Raw genomic sequence first — 6,763 nt, forward strand, 5'->3', positions numbered from 1 at the left:
AAAAAAAAAAAAAAAAGCCCAGGACTAGATGGGGTTAGTGCAGAGTTTTATCAGACCTTCAAAGAAGACCTAATACCAATACTTTTCAAACTATTCCAAAATATAGAAACAGAAGGTACTCTACCCAATTCATTCTATAATGCCACAATTATTCTTATACCTAAACCACATAAAGACCTAACAAAGAAAAAAATTTCAGACCAATTTCCCTTATAAATATCTATGCAAAAATACTCAACAAAATTCTTGCAAACTTAATTCAAGAACACATCAAAATGATCATTCATCATGATCAAGTAGGCTTCATCCCAGGGATGCAGGGATCGTTCAATATATAGAAATCCATCAATTTAATACACTACATAAACAAACTCAAAAAAATGATCATCTCACCATATGCTGAGAGAGCATGTGACAAAATCCAACATCCCTTCATGATAAAAGTTTTGGAAAGATCAGGAATTCAAGACCCATACTAAAACATAGTAAAAGCAATATCCAGAAAACCAGTAGTCAACATCAAACTAAATGGAGAGAAACTTGAAGTAATCCCACTAAAATCAGGGACTAGACAGGTCTACCTACTCTCTCCCTACCTATACAATACTGTACTTGAAGTCCTAGCCAGAGCAATTAGACAATAAAAGGAGATCAAAGGAATACAAATTGGAAAGGAAGAAGTCAAATCATCACTATTTGATGATGATATGATAGTGTCCTTATGTGACTCCAAAAATTCCACCAGAGAGCTCCTAAATCTGATAAATAACTTCAACAAAGTAGCTAGATATAAAATTAACTCAAGCAAATCAGTGGCCTTCCTCTACACAAAGAATAAACAGAGAAAGAAATTAGGGAAACAACACCCTTCACAAAAGTCACAGATAATATACAATAACTTGGTGTGACCCTAACTAACCAAGTAAACGATTTATTTGACAAAACTTCAAGACTCTGAAGAAGGAAATTGAAGATCTCAGAAGATGGAAAGATCTGCCATGCTCATGATTGGCAAGATTAATATAGTAAAAATGGCTATCTTGCCAAAAGCAATCTACAGATTCAATGCAATCCCCATCAAAATTCCAACTCAATTCTTCACAGACTTAGAAAGAGCAATTAGCAAATTCATCAGGAATAACAAAAAACATAGGATAGTGAAAACTATTCTCAACAATAAAAGAACCTCTGGAGGAATTACCAACCCTTCCCTTCAGCTGTACTACAGAGCAATTGTGATAAAAAACTGCATGGTATTTGTACAGTGACAGGCAGGTAGATCAATGGAATAGAATTGAAGAACCAGAAATGAATTCACACACCTATGGTCACTTGATCCTTGACAAAAGAGCTAAAACCATCAAGTGGAAAAAAGACAGCATTTTCAACAGATGGTGCTGGCTCAATTGGCAGTTAGCATGTAGAAGAATGCAAATTGATCCATTCCTATCTCCTTGTACAAAGCTCAAGTCCAAGTGGATCAAGGACCTCCACATCAAACGAGATACACAGAAACTAATAGAAAAGAAAGTGGGGAAGAGCCACGAGCACATGGGCACAGGGGAAAATTTCCTGAACAGAACACCAATAGCTTATGCTCTAAGATCAATAATTGACATATAAGACCTCATAAAATTGCAAAGCTTCTATAATGCAAAAGACACTGTCAATAGGACAAAATGGCAACCAACAAATTGGAAAAAGATCTTTACCAGCCCTCTATATGATAGAGGATTAGTATCCAATGTATACAAAGAACTCAAGAAGTTAGACTCCAGAGAACCAAATAACCCTATTAAAAAATGGGGTACAGAGCTAAACAAAGAATTCTCAACTGATGAATATGGAATGGCTGAGAAGTACCTAAAGAAATGTTCAACATCCTTAGTCATAAGGGAAATGCAAATTAAAACAACCCTGCGATTCCACCTCACAACAGTCAGAATGGCTAGGATAGGAAACTCAGGTGACAGCAGATGTTGGAGAGGTTGTACAGAAAGAGGAACACTCCTATATTGCTGGTGGGATTGCAAGCTGGTACAACCACTCTGGAAATCAGTTTGGCAGTTCCTCAGGGAATTGTATATAGAGAACCCTTTGGACCAGAGAACCCAGCTACATCACTCCTGGGCATATACCCAGAAGATGTTCTAATATGTAATAAGGACACATGCTCCACTATGTTCATAGCAGCCTTATTTATAATAGCCAGAAACTGGAAACAACCCAGATGTCCCTCAACAGAGGAATGGATACAGAAAATGTGGTACATTTACACAATGGAGTACTACTCAGCTATAAAAATCAATGAATTTATGAAATTCTAAGGGAACTGGATGTATCTAGAGAATATCATCCTGAGTGAGGTAACCCAATCACAAAAGAACACACATGGTATGCACTCTCGGATATGTGGATATTAGCCCAGAAATCAGAATACACAAAGTACAATCCACAAACCAGAAGAAACTCAAGAAGGAAGACCAAAGTGTGGGTACTTTGTTCCTTCTTAAAAGGGGGAACAAAATATCCATGGAAGGAGTTCTAGAGATAATCTATGGAGCAGCGACTGAAGGAAGGACAATCCAGAGACTGCTTCACCTGGGAATCCTTCCCATATTCAACCACTAAACCCAGACACTATTGTGGATGCCAGCAAGTGCTGGATGACAGGAGCCTGATATAGCTGTCTCCTGAGAGGCTCTGACAGTACCCGACTAATACAGAAGTAGAGGCTCACAGACATCTATTGGACTGAGCACAGGGTCCCCAATGAAGGAGCAAGAGAAAGGACCCAAGGAGCTGAAGGGTTTGTAGCCCCTTAGGGTGATCAACAATATGAATACACCCTCAGAGCTCTCAGGGACTAAACCACCAACCAAGGAATACACATTGTGGGACTAATTGCTCCAGCAGCATATGTAGCAGAGGATGGTCTAGTTGGTCATCAATGGGAGGAGAGGTTCTTGGCCCTGTGAAGGTTCTATGTCCCAGTGTAGGGGAATGCCAGGGCCAGGAAGTGGGAGAAGGTGAGTTCGTGAGTAGGTGGAGGGGGGAGGGAAAAGAGTTTTTTGCTTGCTTTTTGTTTGTTTGTTTCTTTTCTTTTTCTTTTCTTTTCTTTTTTCTTTTTTTAGGAGGGGAAACTGGTAAAGGAGATAACATATGACATGTAAATAAAGAAAATATCTAATAAAAAAAACAGAAAGACAGAACTTTTGATTATATTGACAGACTATATAACTGTCAATGAGGAGAGCTCAGGAAGCTATTAGAAAATCCAAAGCATTACTTGGTGTGTTCATTAAGAATGTGAGGCATGGAAGAGGCCTTCAGAAAAACTCTAATTTATTTTAATATACTCATAGGAAACATAAGATGTGCTACTTACATTTGTGTTAATTTATCCCAAACCAGGGTTATATGGGAAGAGTGAACTTTAATTGAGAAATATCTGCACATGTCTGGCCTATGGATAAGCCTGTGGAGCATTTTGTTTATTAGTGATTGTTGTAAGAAGGCCCAGCTCACTGTGAGCAGTGCCACACCTGGGTAGGTGGTCCCGAGTCACTGAGTCCTATATAAAGCAGGCTGAGAAAATTGAGAGGAGCAAGCCAGTAAAGTAAGCAGCACTCATCTATGGCTTCTGCTTCTATATTTCTAAATTGTAGATTTTATTCTTGATAGGGTTTCATTGAATAGTCCATGCTGTCCTAGAACTCACTCCACATGTATTGAATTTTCTCCAGGTTTCTACCTTAAGTCCCTGCCTTGACTTCCCCCTTTTCTTCCATTTTTTTTTTTTTTTTTTTGGGGTCTTGATGTTTTGCACAGCTCTAGAAAAACAAACTAGGAACAAAAAAACTGGAATATAAACATGCAATACACAATTCATTGTTTCTTAAATAAAATGAAATTCTTAACAAATACAGGAATAATATCGTGAAAAGGTGTAAATGCTGGTAAAATAAATCAAATATAACCTAAATAATCATGATCTTTCCTTGGCAGAAAACACAGTAAAGGTGTCAGCTCTTCATTAATTTGCTTACAGGCTTAATTCAAGTGCTACAAAACTCCCTGACAAATTTGTTGTAGACCTAGACAAGCTTATTCTAGAATATAGAAAGTACATACTTTCAAATAGCTAAAATAATATGGACAAATAATAGGCCTAATATATAACTAGTATAGTCAATACTGCACTATATATGGAAAAATATGGCATGTATATATGAATGAAAACAAACACAATATAGAGTAAACCATAAAAATATTTGGTTTTTGGCAAAGTTAAATCAGTAGAAGTATATATAAGCTTTTCAAAAATGTTGACATTGTAATTATATCTTATATTATGGTAGCTTCTTTGGGTTTAACTTTCTTGAGATTCATTTAGTTTGTACCTTTTCTCAAATTCAGGATATATTTATCCTGATCTATCTATCTATCTATCTATCTATCTATCTATCTATCTATCTATCTATCTATCTATCTATTTATGTGTGGAAGTTTTGCCTGCCTAAATGCCTATGCACCATATACATGCAGTATACAAGAAGGCCAGAAGAGGATGACAGATCTTTAGATCCTTGGATATTGAGCCACAGGTTTTGAGGGCACAAAAACTCTCAAACCAATAGTCTGTTCATACTGTTTTGAGGTCAAACTGAGTCTATTCTTCCATTTTCATCCACTGACTTATTTCTTATAGTACCTATCGACTTCTATTCATTCTGGTGTGCTTTTTTTCTTACTTGGAGATCAGGGAATTCTACATCTGACTCTCATTCTTTTGTTTAGTGTAGAAATGCAAGATCCCCTGCCATAGTCTTATTTCTTCAGCCCTAGGGTTTAGATTTGCTTTTCCTTCCTGTCATTTCTCAGAGTTCTCTTTTAGTTGTATCTTATATGGTCTCCAGGGTTTGTTGTTCATGGGGTGTGAAAAATTTTATCCAAGCTGAAACTTTAAAGTGATATGTGACAAAAAGCCAAATATGTCTTTCCTCATAGAGAATGAATTATTTTGATATGTAGGTAATCATTATAATAAATCAAAAACATCTTACATTTGGAGATTTGAAATAGATATTTCAAGTAGTACTGTTAGGGGAGGTTTGTTGTGTTCTTGTTGGAATAAATATGTCCCTGGGGTGGGCTTTGAGAGTTCAACGAGTCAGATATTTAATATTCTCTGTATACTGTAAACTTATGGTTCAAGATGTGAGCTATCTACTTGGTATACCAATTAATATGTTTGCTGCTTCCTCAACATGATGAGGATGATGTAGTCTGTTGTCCTTCTGGAATTGTAAGCTTCCTTGGTCAGGTCACAGTGTTTTATCATAGCAAAAGAAAAATAATTAATACAGTATATAACTGACCTTTCATGCAAAAATTAACCCAAAGTACATGAAATACAGTATATAACTGACCTTTCATGCAAAAATTAACCCAAAGTACATAAGTTTATATGGATAAATAAGTAATTGATTACCTATATAAGAGAATTTATGTATGTGAGAACTCACCAGACCTATAACTTCAGTCTAGTTGTGAGGAGAACATGAGTCAAATCCTAATTCAGAGACAGTCTACAAAACAGCTGACCACAGTTTTATAACACTTTCAAGGTCTTTGAAAATGTCACAGATCACAGGAGAGTAACAAAACCTGACAACTAAATAAAATATATTATTTTGTTTTCAAGATTTTAACAGAAAAAGCTCAAGTACAAAAACCAGGGAGACCTCAATAACATCTAGAGTTTGGTTCAAAAAAAAGCATAAACAAATTAAATCCTAAAAATTTCCCTCATATCTGCAGTATGCTCGGCAAATAATTTTACCTCACTAAATTTTAATTCACTGCTATAAACTCTATTATTGGATACTTACCAGTGAAAACTGTATAGTGTTCTTAAACAACTCCATATATCAAAGTTATTAACTAAAAATACTATAATTTATATTACTTGGACTAAACATAACATTACCACTGACTGAATAAAAAAAAAGCCCTCTGTTCTTAGGGTGGTACTGTATCTCCTTTTCTCATTTTCCCTCCCTCTGGGGAATTTTCTCATTTTGTTCTTATATCCTTCTTGTTTTCTCTATTTCCTGTTGCATTTGCTCCCTTGGTCATTTTTCTCTGCCTTATAACCTTATTTTATTTATTAGATGAGTGACTTCCTCTAGAATTATATAAATAGAGTAATCACCAAAGATTCTTTTTAGCCTCTCATTTGTCGCTCTGAACCCAGTATCACATTATCCAGCACCGCTGAGTACAGTGGATATTACTATCTGCAGAGACAACAGAGCGAGACTGGGAAAACAGAAAGTCATATTTGTTTGAATTCCAGGCACTCACAAAAGATACAAATGGATTTTTCATACATAGAAAAATAAATTTGTCATGGGTTTGAACTTACTAGTCACTTCACAAGGGTAAGTAGATCTGGCTGTAGAGGTGTCATTTTCCTATTTGTATATGGTAAATAGTGATTTTTTTGTTCTAAATTTTCTTCCATAAAATAAATGGCTGATTTTTACAAAGGCATCAGTTTTTCATCTATGTTAACGAGAGCAGCCATATTTACTAGGCATTTTGATGGAAGCTTGCCAAACTCCTATTTTTCCTTATATGCATTCTTAGACATGAGAGAATAAGACTTTATATATACTTGATTCAATACCAATCTAAAAATATGTAATTATAAAGAGTGTAAATCTTTTTTTTGTTTTTTTTTTATTTTAGATATTTT

Source organism: Mastomys coucha, chromosome X (genome assembly GCF_008632895.1).
Source record: "Mastomys coucha isolate ucsf_1 chromosome X, UCSF_Mcou_1, whole genome shotgun sequence".
NCBI classification, from domain to species: domain Eukaryota; kingdom Metazoa; phylum Chordata; class Mammalia; order Rodentia; family Muridae; genus Mastomys; species Mastomys coucha.